The 15,669-nt window shown below is 43.3% G+C and overlaps 1 protein-coding gene across 8 annotated transcripts in view; it reads left to right on the top strand.

The window, feature by feature from the left end:
* The window catches only part of DAB1 (DAB adaptor protein 1), a 539,237-nt gene that overhangs the window by 363,737 nt on the left and 159,831 nt on the right, over window positions 1-15,669 (top strand). For 4 of the 8 annotated variants that reach the window (XM_068140688.1, XM_068140689.1, XM_068140691.1 and 1 more), the window contains one exon: window positions 2,642-2,754. The exons of the other annotated variants lie outside the window; for them this stretch is intronic. The gene's annotated coding sequence lies outside the window, so the exon portion shown is untranslated. The remainder of the gene's footprint in view (window positions 1-2,641; window positions 2,755-15,669) is intronic. 8 annotated transcript variants of the gene reach the window in all.

Genomic DNA, 15,669 nt, shown 5'->3' with positions numbered 1-15,669 from the left:
GTTACAGTGCTCCAGTCATGTGAGTCATGCCACCAGGTTTCTGTGATGGCAACTAGATCATCACTTTCCTACTGTAACAAGGCTTCCAGCTCCTCTTGTTTGTTACCCATGCTTCATGCATTAGTGTACATGCACTTCAGTTGGGCTGCTGGTTTCACCCCTGAATCCAGCTTACCACCCCCAGACTCCTGTCTGGGGGGACTGGTTTCAGCCCCTTCCCCCTTCAAATCTAGTTTAAAGCCCTGTCAATGAGTCCTGCCAACTCCCTTCCTAGAACACTTTTCCCTCTGTGGGAACCCCCCTGCCAGAGCAAGACCACAGAATCCAGCTCAGGTCACACAGGAATGCGTCCAGATGGAGCTTGAAAGTCTCCGGAGAAGGAGATTCCACAACCTCTCTGGGCAGCCTGTTCCAGTGCTCTGTGACCCTTGCAGTGAAGGTGGAAGTGTTGAGGTGGAACCTCCTGTGCTGTAGTTTATGTCCATTGCCCTTTGTCCTATCACAGGGTTCAAATGAGCAGAGCCTGTCCCTTCCCTCTTGACATATATTTATAAACATTTGTTAAATCCTTCTCAGTCCCCTCCCATGGCAGGAGGGTTGGAACTAGATGATCTTTTAAGGTCCCTTCCAACCCAAACCATTCTATGATCCTGTGTTACTATGATGCATGTAAGCTCTGGCTACTGAGCAAAACAACCACCTCACCTCACTTGAGTAACACCATTGGCAGTAGTCTTTCTGTGACAGGGTTTTGTAGGATCAGGTGTCTGCTTGTGGGATTTGCTTGTGGAATTCTTAATGGAAAAAGGAGTTCTGTATTACCTGTAAAATCTTGAGCACGTGAAGCTTTCTGCTTGCTAAGAGTGTTGTAGCTTGTATTTGTTTTCCCATAAATATCAATTCTTTCCTAAATTATTCTGTCTCCCTAGAACAATCTTCAGAGAGAGGAGAGATTTGCACCATTAGCAGTGTAGTGTCTGGAAGCTGAGTGTTGCATTAAGGAAAATCTGGCAGTTGTGGTGTAAAGACAAAAGGTAGCCTTGCCCATACTGCCATGGATGTCCCTAAGTTATGGATTTCTTTCCTGTTAGTTTTAAAGGATGTCTTTTTTTTTAGTCAGGAGTTAAATGAATCCATTCAGTGTTTACATTTATGCAAATTGTGTCACCAGGGTTGGAACATGAAAGAAAAAAAGAGGAAAAAGGGCAGATATTTTACCATGCCTTTGTGTGTTGAAGTGATTACAATTACCTACATAAAAGGAGTTGCTTTATTAATTAATTAACTTGGAGAAAAAAGGCTGTTGACCCTCTGAAGGAATATCAATAACTGAAACATTAATTATGCAAATAAGAAGTATCTTTACTGTTCATTATTCATAGCTGAACATGAAAATTGACTTTTAAGATAGTGCTTCATTCATATATTTCAATAAATGTCTGATCTGCCTGGGCTGTCACTTGGATCTGGAGTTAGAGACAAAGGCTCTGCAGTGACATTGACAGGGAAAGACCACTCCTGCCCTCTGGCACTTCATCCAAGGCACCACCACCCAGTGCCAAATTGCTGGATGTTTTCTGGTGTGTTTTTGAGGGCTTGTTCTCTGAGGCAACAACCCCCTTTGTGAATGAGTTCTTGCAGAATTCCTGTTCAGAGACAGCTTTACTACATTTCATAGGTGAGGAAGGGGAGGAAAGAAACAGTAAAATATTTGAAGAGCTTTTATGACCTTCTCGTGGTCCATCCATGGAGGCTGTAGCAGAGCTCACAGAAGCAGCCTAGCCCCAAGTCCTGTTTGAGGCTGTGGAGTTGTGGGATTGGCTTTTTCTTTGGTGAGTCAGTAGAGGTAACTCCAAAACAAACAAATCCTGTAAGGAAACCAAATCAGACCATGTCTTTGATAACTCTGGGTTTCTGCCCCCAGTCAGCTTGCTGGTCCTTCTTGTGTTTCAAAACTGTGACTAGATGCTGTCTGTCAAGTGCTGCAGGTGGTTTAATCCAGGTTGAGAGCATATTTTCCTCGTGAAGAGCTCTGCCTTTTTATTTTCTGGAGTGTCACAGAGTGTGTTAACAGATTCTGATGAAGGATTTCTGGTGGGTTTTATTCCTTTTCTTATCCCTCAAGACAACAGACAAAGGTTTTCAGGGCTACTCCTTACTCTGGTGTCTATGAGAGCACTTTACAAGAGGGGAGAGAGGAAGAACTGCATTTTCTTTTTCATCAGCAAATAATCTTGTTTCAGTTGTGAGTCTGCAGACAAAAAGTAGTAGCTATGCAGTCCCAGAAAAATCTTTTCACTTCCTGAAGGATACCTGCTTATCAGTGTAAGACATTAAGATTTCCTTTTTTTAATGTCAGAGAACTTGCTATACCAATGGCAGGAAGAGCTGATGAAGAAATATGTCCCCCCCCTTCCCATGTAGCATGATGAATTGTGGAAGTCCTGATTGAAAATTCTAATCACAGCCCTCCAGTCCTTCAGATCACAACCCTTGACAGTTGATTCACTCCTTTTCATGCCTGCTGCCTCTGACTGCTTCTGGTGCCTCTTATGCATGAGTCTATCATTAGCACACAAAGCATGATGGATTGGTTGGGGTACCTCTGTCCTTAGAACCTGGAAAATGCTTCTTTTTTCAGAATCAAAGAACCTGTCTGTGAAATCATCATGAATGAGAGAAGAAAGTAATACAGTACTGGATGTGCCTGTTTGCTGCCACTGTTTAGAGAGCAAATGATGCCTTATGGGGAATGTAAGTATATGGCCTGATTGGGTTTTTCACTCCTCAAGCAGTGCAGGCAATCATGGGCCTTAAGCAATGCATAAGCTGAGTTTGGCAAATGGGTAGAAGTTGTAATACTTTCTGGGAATGAGAACTGTAAACACTTCCAAAATTCTACTTAAAAGATCAGGTTCTTTATCAAATCTTTTAGCTTCCTGTGTCACCTGATGACCAAAGCTGATTGTGGCCTCAAGTTTGCTTTTGTGGCTTCTTTTCTACCAGACCCTTTCAACAGGAAACTTTTGCAAATGTTTGCATCTTGCAAATGCTTTTATTCATCTGTGTGACTTGGCATTTAATGTTTCAGTGAACAAGACAGTTAAGTTTTGGCTCCAGAGAAAGATTGATAGGAACAATTTTCCAATGTGGTATCAAAACAAAGTGAAAATATGTCATGTTCAAATACAGAGCTCTGATGTGTCATGTGGTCTTGTAATAAATGAAATAGCACTGCAAACCTGACAGATTTGCAAGGAAATGTTTTTAAATTTATGATGATTAATTTTCAAGATGAACTGCAATACAAAATAAAGCCTTAGTAGATACTTAAAGAAGGTAAGGGAAGGTGGCTTTCTGAAATGAAAACAAGCAGGTAATGATAAGGCTGCTTTCACTTTGAGATCCGGCTCTCTAAAGTTTGTACAGTGAGTAAATTGATCTCCTGCTTGCTGCAGCTGGCAGTAACAGCTACTCATGCAAGGGTAACACCTCGTGGAAATTCCACTTCTCGGGTTTGTGCTGTTGCTTTGTACTGGTTGACACACTGGAACATGTCCAGAGAAGGGCCATGAGGACGATCAGAGGGCTGGAACTCCTCTCCTATGAGAGAGACTGGAGAATAGAAAGCTTCTGAGGAGACCTTCTTGTGGCCTTCCAGTATCTCAAGGGGGCTACAAAAAAGCTGGGGTGGCACTTTTGAGGGTGTCAGGGAGTGATAGGACTGGGGGGAATAGAAAAAAGACAAAACACCAAACCAGAAATGGGTAGATTGAGATTGGATGTTAGGAAGAAGTTCTTCCCCATGAGGGTGGTGAGACACTGGCACAGGTTGCCCAGGGAGGTGGTGGAAGCCTCATCTGTGGAGGTTTTTAAGGCCAGGCTGGATGTGGCTGTGAGCAACCTGCTGTAGTGTGAGGTGTCCCTGCCCATGGCAGAGGGGTTGGAACTAGATGATCCTTGAGGTCCCTTCCAACCTCAACAATTCTATGATTCTGTGACCTTGGAAAAAGGAGCAAGACAAAGCAGAACTGAAGGTTTTCTGCCAGGACTGTTAATTCTCCCTGAGCCATCAGAATAAACCAGCACTGAATCTAGTGAGAAAACAGAAAAGTAGCTTTGTGGTTCACTGAAAGAAAACCAAACTTTCTGAAACTCAGCACATTCATTCATCTTGAGTGTTTGCCACTTGAAGATTGACTTTGTTTTGCATTAGGACAGTTAAGTGCAACAAATTCTCTTGGGTAAGATGCTTTGTTTAAACATTGTTAGGTCATATTAGGCTAACACCATGCCTTGATACCATTTATACTTAGCAAGAAGGCAAGAAGCCAGTTGTTCATGCCAAGTGCTTAAGTTTGATTTGTATTGATTTTGGTTTATTTCTGACAGTAGGGTTCCTTGTTTCACTTCTTCCCATTTCATTGTGTTTGCACAGATGCCCTGGCAATCAACAGGTGCAGAATGGTTTTATGCACCCATTAGTGCTATATAGTTGCTGGCAAATGTGATGTAATGGAGTGAAAGAGGGAACTATACACTGGGACAGATCCAGGTTGCTGTGTAAATTAGCTTGGCTTGGTTGCCCCACCATAGCTGTTTTGAAGTGCTTTGTTCCATGTTATTAAAGATCAGAAACTACATTAAACTGAGCAAGGATTTGCATGTTAACTCTTTGGTTGGTAGCAGTTGGTTTAACCAATGCTTGCCTTCTGGGTTGCAGATTGCTAGTTAAAGGCTGTCTTAAGTAGATATAAACTTTTAATATGTATACACATAAACTTATAAACCATCTAGTCACAGAATCATAGAACTCCTCAGGTTGGAAGAGACTTTTGAGATCATCAAATCTTGCCTCAAGCTCACAGTCCCACCACTGCTGCTAAGCCACTACCACTAAACCATGACCCTAAGCACTATATCCATTCTTCAGCATGAAGGTGATGAAAGTCTGGAACAGGCTGCCCAGGGAGGTTGTGGAAGCCTCCCCCCTGGGGGAGTTCAAGGCCAGTTTGGATGAGGCCTTGAACAACCAAGTCTAGTTGAGGAATGTCCCTGCCCATGGCAGGGAGGTTGGAGTAGATGATCTCTAAGGCATTCCTGAGCCATTCTAAGATTTTATTAATTCAGTATTCTGGCTTCTCTTTTGTGTCTTGACAATTGAAGGCAAACCAATTTACAGAGACATCGTCACATTAAATGTGAAGTCAGGAGTTGTGCTTCCCCATGGAAAATGTGGACTTCTGTCTAAGCCTAATTTACAGTCCAATACCAGACTGTATTATAAAGTGTTAAAAATGTGATCTGTCATAAACCCGAGGAAAATGTATTGATATGTTCACCTGTTAAGCAACAGACATCTAGTGACAAAGTGGAAAGGCTGCACAAACATATGGGGCTTTAATTAATGGGGGCAATATTAAGCTTTGAAAGTCCTCTGGAGCTTTTGTCTCTGTTGGAGCATTCTCTGTGCCGTGAATCTTCCCTAATAGTTAAAGCAAATGAACTAAAACAGCCTTCGGGCTATTTTGTTGCTGGGGGGTGGGGTGGTGGGGGTAGGGAATTAATCCTGTGCCATTTTGCATTTGCTGTCTGTGAATCAAACTGTGAAAGCTAATTTAAAAACTTTCACACTTGGCTTGAATGAGGACTGCCAGTGCTTGGAGAATGTTAAATTGAACACAATTAGCTCAAAGTGGCCTAGCTTAGATGTACCCATCAGCTTCAAAGTGCTCAGGCTTAATGACTGCTCTGATAAACTAACACAGAGGTTACAGAAAAGAATTTAAAGGTGTTAAGTTGCTATGTATAGAACAGATCTTTGAAGCTAAACCAGTTTGTACATCAAGGGGTAGAGAGGTCTGCTGGCAGGGAGGTGGTGAGGCAGGGAAACAAAGCTGCTGATGAGCCTGCTCAGAAATTTTAAAGACATAAATAATGAAAGAGTTTGTAAGTATAATTCATTGTAAGAGCAAGCAATTCATACTTATGGTCACTGAAATAGTAGGGTGTTAGATTTTTTTACAAGGAGGGTAAGTAAACACTGGCACAGGTTTCCCAGGAGACGAGGTAGAAACCCCATCCCTGGAAACATTGCAGGTCAGGTTGGATGGGGTTGTGAGCAACCTGCTCTAGTTGAAGATGTCCCTGCAATGAGTGCAGGGGGACTGGACTAGATGGCCTTTAAAGGTCCATTCCAACCCAAACTGTTCTATGAGTCTATGGTACAACAGGACCAGAGGAAGTGGTTCCAAGCTGCACCAGGGGAGGTTCAGACTGGATGTTAGGAAATATTTCTTGATTGAAAGGGTTCTCAGACACTGGAATGATCTGCCCAGGGCAGTGCTGGAGTCACCATCTCTGGGGATGTTCAAGCAGTGTGTGAGCATGGCACATAGCAACATGGTTTAGTGTTGGCCCTTCAGTGCAGGGTCAAGGGTTGGACTGGATGAGCTTGGAGGTTTCTTCCAACCAGATCTATTCCATGAGTCTATGATATTTCTAAAGAGGCTGCTGGTACTGTTACAGTACAGTGAAGGCCTGGAATGATTTAGGGAATGAATGCTGGCTGTACTGGTGCTAGTGTTTTAGTCTGGGGAAATAAGGTGGTTTTGAAGTTAATATCTTAATTGTATCTGTTCATAAAGTGCCGCATCAATCTACAATGGAGACATGAAACCCAAACTTGATTGATAAAGTGAAATTCCGGGCATGGTGTGGGAGTTAAGAGTAGCTCTCAGACTGGATGTGAGTGGATGTGGATTTTAGGAAAAGGGCTGAAGAACAAAACTGTGATGAGCAGCTGAAATGTGCAAAAAGTTGTCTACAAGGACGTTAGCTGCCACTCTTAAATGTGGTACTGCTTCTCTTGGAAGATGGGATGGTTGTCAGTCATTTTTATTTAGGGTGTCAGGGAGTGATAGGACTAGGGGGAATGGAGCAAAACTAGAAATTCAGATTGGATGTTAGGAAGAAGTTCTTCCCCATGAAGGAGGTGAGACACTGAAACAGGTTGCCCAGGGAGGTGGTGGAAGCCTCATCCCTGGAGGGTAAGGCCAGGCTGGATGTGGCTGTGAGCAACCTGCTGTAGTGTGAGGTGTCCCTGCCCATGGCAGGGGGTTTGGAACTGGATGATCCTTGAGGTCCCTTTCAGCCCTAACAATTCTATGACTCTATGTTGGACTGTGGCTTTTAGGTTGCCATTTTTCCATGACAACATATCAGGAAGTGTGTTTGGAGCTTATTCAATTCCCCTCCCTCCCCACCTGTTTTCCCTTCTCTCTTCTTTTTTTCTTGGAGAAGGCTGCCTGCAGAGTTTTGTCTTCAGGTGTTGAGTGAGGTCACAGCTCATGTTATTCTATGAGAAATGTAGTAAGTGGCCACTGAATTTCTTGGTGGCGAGAGACCCTGATGGTAAATGGAAAAGAACTGAGCCTGTAAATGAGCATTTTCCATGTCATCCATTCCTCTCTGAGCAGCATGAATTGTGCAGACAACAGCAACACTTTTAGTTAATGAACCCAGCCATGAGCACTGTTCACATTTAGCAGATTTACAGGGGGTAGCATCCAGTCAAAAAACTTCCATTAGCTGTTTTTGCATGAATGTTGTGTGCATGAGTGCATACATTTGTGTGTGGATTTGTATACGTGTGTCCACTGATAGTGCATGCAGGGGGAAAGTATAGGTAGTTATTCAAAAAGAGCCACTGAAGAAGTTTCATTAGGCATGCAAATATATTCAGCAGGAGACTTAAAATAACTCCTTAATGGAAATAAAAAGAAAAAAAAAAGGAGAAAACCTATGCCATTTGACATGAGAAATCTATTTTGAACCATAGTATATACACAGTCTGGTTTCCCCCTTTCTGTCTTGAAACTGCTGCCTGAATTATTATGGTGGCATTCAAAGGCTTTGCTTTAAGTTTAATTTAAATTTAATTTCATAGAATCCTAGAATCAGGTTGCTCAGAGCCTTGTTGAGCTTTATCTTCAGTATCTCCAGGGATGGGGCCTCAGCTACCTTCGTGGGCAACCTGTTGCAGTGTTCCAGCACCCTCATGGTGCACAGCTTGTTCCTAACATCCAGTCTAAATCTCCTCTTTTCTGATTTCAAACCCTTGTCCCTCATCCTATCACTTTGGAAACAGTCTCTTTGCAGCCTTCTTGTAGCTCCCTTCAGGTACTAGAAGGCTGCTGTTAGGTCTTCCTGAAGCCTTCTCTTCTCAAGGCTGAACAACCCCAGCTCCCTCAGCTTGTCCACGTAGCAGAGGTGTTCCAACCCTCCTCTGGATCCTCTCTCTCGGGTCCATGTCCTTCCTGTGTTGAGGGCTCCAGAGCTGGATGCAGTAGCTCAGGTGAATGACATAAGGTTTCTTTAAATAAACAGTAGAATTATAGCAGCCTTCCAGTGCCTGAAGGGGTCTACAAGAAGGCCAAGAAGGGCCTTTTTTACAAGGACTTGTAGTGAAATGATGAGAGGGAATGTGTTGAAGCTTGAGGAGAGGAGGTTTACACTGGATACAAGAGAGTAATTCTTTACAGTAAGGGTTGAACAGGTTACCAAGGGAGGTTGTGAATGGCCCCCTCCTTGGATGTGTTCAAGGTCAGCTTGGCTGAAGCCTTGACCATCCAAGTCTAGTTGAGAGGTTTCCCTGCCTATGGCAGGGGGTTCCAAATGGATGATCTTTAAGGTTCCTTCCAACCCAAATCATTCTATGAATCTATAACTTGGAGTTTGTTCATGCTTGGTACTCAGTTTCTATAGAAATGTCACTCAGGAGACAACTTTGGACTCATAAGTAAAACAGATGAAATCCAAGGTGATAATGATGATTTTAAAACATTTTGCAGAGTATGTAACTGGAACTTCTGCCCTGATTTGGTTGGTTGTATGGGCAGCAGGTGGGAGCATTTGTAACAGTCCCATAGATACAAAGCCATGAGTGGACTTTTTCAATCTGTTAATCCAAATGTTCTTTAATAGCTAAAAATAGAATCGGATTGCTTCACATGGAAAAAAAAATCTGGGCATTGCTTATGGAGCTTCAAACCCAGCTGCTCTTCCAGTAATATTCTGGGTATTTTCATGTTTTGGTATTCAATAGACTGACAGAGGGTTATTTGGCTGCTAAAAGGCAGAGTATCCTCAGTTTTGTTTGCTTATGCTCTAGTGATATCAGTTGGACCACCTCTGCTACAAGGACAGGCTGAGGGAGCTGGGGTTGTTCAGCCTGGAGAAGAGGAGGCTCTGGGGAAACCTAATAGCAGCCTTCCAGTACCTGAAGTGGGCTACAGGAAGGCTGGAGAAAGACTGTTTGCAACGGCCTACAGTGACAGGACATGGGGCAATGGCTTCAAACTAGAGAAGAGCAGATTTAGATCAGGAAGAAGCTCTTTACTATGAGGGTGCTGGAACACTGGAAGAGGTTGCCTATGGAGGTGGTTGAGGCCCCTTTCCTGGAGATATTCAAGATGAGGCTTGACAAGGTCCTGGGCAGCCTGATCTAGTTGGGGATGTCCCTGCTGACTGCAAGGAGGTTGGACTAGATGACCTTTGGAGGTCCCTTCTAGTTTGGACCATTCTATGATTGTGTGATTGTACATGTCAGTCCTGCTAAGAATGCTACATCTTGCTGGAAAAAAAATAAAAGTGATTTAAAGACTTTTATTAAGATGAAGTATTTGCTTTGAGAAGGTGTTCAGCCTGCCAGTACAGTTGTTAACAACATAACTTTCTCTTAAGTCACGGTCAACTTTGTGAAGAGTTTAGTGAAGGTCACTGTGTATCTGTCTCAGTTACTCTCCTTGCAATGCTTCCAAGCTGCTCAGCTCTGATGAGAAATCATCTCTGACCTTGTGGTGCTGACTCCAGCGCAGGCTCAGTTCTTGTGGGTGGACCCAGCAGGGTAGAATCGATCCTCTTGCTCCTGTTCTTATCAGAGCTGTAGCATTATAGCAGAGTAAAACACAAATCACAATGGGACATCTCTGCTGCAGGTCTCAGGGCATGTGTGCCTTTCCAAGTCATCAGTCTGAAGAAAAGGAAAATAAACCCCTGCCTGGAACATAGACTGATATCCTTTCTTGTCTGTTTGAATCAGAGGCTCTACTGCAGGTGTTCTGCACGTGCCCTCATGACCCCTTTGTCATCATCTTGGACAGTTACAAGACTTTGAGCTATCCTCCTTACAGGGAAACTGTTGTAGGTTAAGGGCTATCAAGAGTGAATTTTTATAACCATAAAGAAAAGTCCTCCAGAGGCAAGAGAGTCCCAGGGGGACAGGCAGTTTGTCCTAGGATATTGTAATCTGTTATTCTATTCCATTTCGCTGTACTTCCCTATGTAAGGGAATGTACAGCCAATTTTCTCTCTTTTCTCCATCTTGGGATGTGCTGTTATCTTTATGGTTTGTGGGGGACAGGTTTTCTTTTGGCCTTGGCTGGCAGTGAATTTCCAGCTGCACCACTGGTCCTGTTGAAGCCTGCAGTAAGCCTAGGTCTAGTGGGGAGGGCACAGTTTGGCTTCTCTTGGGTCTGCTGAGGCTGAGTGGAGTGTAGTGGAGGTTTTTGGAAGGCTTTGGCCTGATGGGCCCAGGTGAAGAACTGAGCCTAGTTTTTGAATGTATTCCTCTTACCTGACTGCCTTTTGTATATATTTGTAAACAGAATTTCCATTTAAACTTTCAATCCAGTGCAGAGCATTTTTATTTTACTCCTTGGGAAGGATATCTTTTCTGTCCTTTTTCCTTGGGCAGCTTGTGGCTCTAAACTAGGACAGAAACTGAAGTGGCAAACAGTCTTGACTTCTTCAATCAGGCTGCTTCTCACCGTGTTCTGCAGAATTTTATTGCCAGTTGGTTCGTTTTCTTATGTCAGCCCTGCTGATTGGCTTGCCAGAGCTTGTATAGAGCCAGCTGCTTCAGGAGTGACTGTGGTGCTTTGTTGTCTTCTTGAGTACCACCACTCTTCTGTGGTGTATAATTTGTGGAAAAGAACCAAGAAGGCAGGAGTGAAGTTTTTTTCCTTGGCTGTCACATTTTCTAGGGAAAGTCTTTGGTTCAAAGATGGGCTGTGGTGTCTTTGTGTGGTTGGTTGATTTGATCAAATAGTGCATTACTTATAACAATAGAGTCCCTCTGTGAGCATTCAGGGCCTCAAGACTGCTTTGTCTTTCCATTCACTTTTTGATGCTGCTTTGTCACAAGCAGATCTGAAAAGTCACAGTTGCAACTGGACCCCCTGTTTTTCTTTCCAGTCCTCTGCCAAATTCTTGCTTGAGAGACAGTCATTTCTGCCAGACTCTTATCACATCTTGCTGAAGTAACTTTTGCAGGAGTAGGTGTTGAAAGAATGCAGCTTGCAAGCTGAGTCCAAGAAGACAGTGCAATATGGTTGTGGTACACCTGTGTTTGCCCTTCTGTCCTCTGTGTTATTACACACGTGCATCAAAATTTAAATTGCTGATACAGAGCCAAGCACATCAGTAAAGAAATGCTGAACTGAACCCTGTCCAGATGGAAGATAACAGAATGCAAAGCTAGGGATGCTGTCACACAGTAACATTTCTTTTCACATAAACACCTCTGCTATGAGGATAGGCTGAGGGAGCTGGCATTGTTCAGCCTAGAGAAGAAAAGCTTGGGGGGAACCTTAGAGCTGCTTTCCAGTACTTGAAGGGATCCTACAGGAAGGCTGGAGAGGGACTTTTGATAAGGGTGTCTAGCAACAGGACAAGGGGGAATGGTTTGAAGCTGAGGAAGAGTAGAGTTAGACTGGATCTTGGGAAGACATTCTTCAGTACAAGGGTGGTGAGTCTCTGGAATAGGCTGGCAACTCCTAACATTATGTGATTCTCTGATAATCAGTAATCTGCCCTTACCATGTTTTAGGCAAAAAAATCTGTCTGAAGATGGAGCCCAGCTTGCATGTTTTTCCAAAACAAGAAACACCTCTATACTCTTACTAAAATTAAATGATATGATGTATCTTGGGCTTTTAAAGCGGCAGTTGATGCTGTGGAAAGGCTTTGCAAGAGGAGGGCAATCAAGTAGGGATAATTAGAGTTACTATTTAAATATGCAGAAAGCAAAAAGCTTATCTGGAAAAGCAGAGTGAGGTTATAACAGCGTAGGACTAATGTAAGAATGATTTGCAAGCAATAAAATCACATCCCCCTGACTCCTTAAGTACAAAATAATAAGCAATATTTAATAATGGGAACTGTAATAGCCTGGGTTATAAACCCAGTGGTATGTGATTTTACTGTTAGATCTTACCTGAAGGGGATAGATTGGCTTAATGCTGATAGAGTTGAGCTATGTGGGGATTACAGGTATTGGGAGTGTGTGTGCAGTAAGGAATGAGAGTAATTGCTCAAGATAATCTCCTAGCAGTTAACTCAGAATAATGATATGAGGTTGGCAGGACCTCTGTTTGGATTTCACTTCTTCCTCCAAATCAGTCTGGATGTATGAACGTCTCCAAAGGAAGGAGATGTGAATCTTGCTGCTGGTGTGATTAAACAGATCTGATGAAGAGTAGAAGAATGTGCTGTTAAGAACAAATCTTCCTTGGCAGTTAAATGGGTAGGATGGTCTTCAAGTTCTTAATCATCTCTGATTTTTTGTAACTCTGTCATTATTTTCATTAATTAACTGGAGTGGGTAACACAAACAGCACACTTCTTCCAGAACTAATATTTTGGCTGCTTGCTATTTAGTCTGTGGAACTGGAAAAAAAAACCGCAAACAAACAAACAAACCAGAATGTTAAAGTGACAACACAGGCAATGACTTCATTGAATGTGTGTTTATCTGAATGACTTTAATTGAACATCATCTATAGCCTCACCATATTGTAGTGAGAGCCTGTGTCATTGCACAAGCTGGGCAAGGCCAGGCATGCCTGATGCTGGGCATCATGAGGAAGCTCTCAAAGAGCTGCTGGGAATGCTGTCGTTCAGAAGCAGGAGGTCTTACCTGGGGGCTTAGCTAGAAGACAGGTGCCTGCCAAGGGTGCTCTGCTCAAAGGAGAAAAACAGCTGAGGCTCTGACCACTGGTAGTCATTTGAGTTCCCATGGCTCCTTCACAAGGAGCTTGACTCAATGGTCCTGGCTACCTTCCAAGCAGAGTAATTAAATTCTACATTCCTAAATTCCCTCTCATTTTAATTGGATTAGATAGTCTTCACCTTTTGGTTTTAAACATCTGGTTTTCAAGACAGCATGGTCTTGACTTCAGATTAGGTTATGTTATCTGTGAATATAATGGACATTTTTGGAGGTGTTTCAGGAGAGCAGTGTACAAGGTAGATCAACACTGTACTTGTATTTGAATTGGTTTTCTTTGCTGTACTGAACGTCACTTGTTTGAGTCCTGAGTGCTCTCTCTTGTTGAAACTCTGATCAAAGGCAGTTTATAAAAATACTGCACCCAGGTTGAGAGAGGTTCTCCTTCCCCTCTACTCTGCCCTGTTGAGGGTGCATTTATTGTGCCTGGTTCTGGGCCCTTCAGTTCAAGAAGGACCTCTGGGAGCTCCTTGAAAGAATCCAGCACAGAGCCATAAAGATGCTGAAGGCAGTGGAACATCTCCCTCCTGAGGACAGGCTGAGGGAGCTGGGGCTCTTTAGCTTGGAGCAGAGGAGCCTGAGGGGTGACCTCATTCATGTTGATAAAGATGTGCAGGGTAGTTTCAGGAGGACAGAGCCAGGCTCTGCTTAGTGATGTCAAGTGGTAGGACAAGGGGCAATGGGTGCAAGCTGAAGTAGAGGAGGTTCCACAGGAAGAGAAGGGAAAGCTTTCCTTGTGAGGGTGCCAGAGCCCTGGAACAGCTGCCCAGAGAGGTTGTGGAGTTGTATTCTGTGGAGACATTCCAAACTCACCTGGATGTGTTCCTGTGTGACCTGTCTGAACTGATCCTGCTTTGGTAGGGGGGTTGGACTGGGTGGTCTTTCAGGGTCCCCTTCCAACCCCTGACATTCTGTGATCCAGAAATCTCTCTTTTTGTCTTTAATCTCATTTGTGTAGTCATTGAAATCTAGGGCACCACTGGAAGTTTAGTCTTCAGCATGTATTCTGATGTTCACCTGATCATCAAGCTAGCTTAGTGCTTTGCAGAAACAAGCTTGTAAACAAGGGCATCTGTGCTGCATCTCTAAAATATGGCTTGGTTTCTTGTGTGCCAGGAACTTCTGCTCAGGTACTGGAGCCTAAATAATTGATTTCTTTCAGTGTGGTGCCATTCCACAGCGTTTAAAATCCAACCTGAGTTGTTGAGGCATACTTTGGTTCTGCAGAGATTTTAATTAATGACTGGGGTGTATGAAAAGGTGTATGAAATAATGAGTGCATCCATGGTTTATATCTGAGAAGTGAATTTGTGGACAGTACAAATCTTTGATATGGATAAAATTCAGATCAGTTCACTTACTGGTTCACCCAGCCCTAACGATACCTACATTTAGAACTTGGGAGCGCCACTGGCCTGTAATCAGAATATGTTTTCCCCTGTATAAAATGGAATTTATTTTAGTCAGTTCACATTAATCAAGTCTGAGTTCTGTGTCTGGTTGGATTTAGTTGCACTCTGCTGATGACAGAGCTCCGTGTGCCTTTTTGTTTGACCTGGATACATGCGTCTTTTTTTACTGCTGTCAATCTTCTCTTGCATTGGCTCAGGAACTTCTGTTCCTGAAAATCCAAGATCCATAGCCCTTTATTAAATTACAGAGTACGTTTCCTGTACCTGTCATATTTGCTTTTGGGCATTAGGACTTTTTTTTTCCCCTTCCCCCTAGAAAATAACTTGGTACAGGATTTTGTGGGATTTTCTTAATCTAACCTCTCTGAAAAGAAAAGACTCTGAGGGGGACCTCCTTTGAGCTGCCTTCCAATGCCTGAGGGGATCCTACAGGAAGGCTGGAAGGGGACTTTACATCAGTGTCTAGAGACAGGGCAATGGGAAATGGTTTGAAGCTGAGGCAGAGTAGGGTTAGACTGCACCTTAGGAAGAGGTTCTTCAAATGAGGATGATGGGACCCTGGAATAGGCTTCTGTGACCGTTTCAGGCTGTGCCTTTAAGAAAGGGACAGTTACTGGAACACTCTGGCTGAATGTTTTGGTGTAGAATGAAAACAAAGATAAAGTCTAAACAAATTCCATTGGTAGAATGCAACTTTAAATTTTTAGCTTTAGTTCAGTTTGAATCTCAGTCAGCTCAGTCTGTCTTTTTCAGTCTGTCTGTTTCAGTCTCTCTCTGAGCAACAGCTATGCTGGACGGAGTTGACCTTGAATTAACTGAACTAACAGATAAGAAACTAATTCTTGCATATGCTTTGAGCTAATAGAATTTCCTCCTTAATAATTACCTTTTTTTCTCTCTCTAACCCTTTTTGGGAAAAAAGGGAGGAAGGGGGAGAAGGGGGGGGGACCCTCCTGGCTGGAGGAGGGAAAGTTTTCTTCTGTATTAAGTTCTTTGCTGTGTATTTCTGTACATATTGTAAATACTGTATATTGTGTATATCACAGTATCGCTTAGGTTGGAAAGGACCTCGAGGATCATCCTATCAACACAGACCCCATGACTAGACCATGGCACCAAGTGCCACGTCCAATCTCCCCTTGAACGCCTCCAGGGTCGATGACTCAACCACCTCCCTGGGCAACCCGT

This window comes from Melanerpes formicivorus, unplaced genomic scaffold, assembly GCF_026170545.1.
Source record: "Melanerpes formicivorus ecotype bairdi unplaced genomic scaffold, bMelFor1.0.p_v2 SCAF_7, whole genome shotgun sequence".
Taxonomy (NCBI): domain Eukaryota; kingdom Metazoa; phylum Chordata; class Aves; order Piciformes; family Picidae; genus Melanerpes; species Melanerpes formicivorus.
The sequence above is the reverse complement of the archived record's forward strand: the minus strand, read 5'-3'. Positions and strand labels throughout refer to the sequence as shown.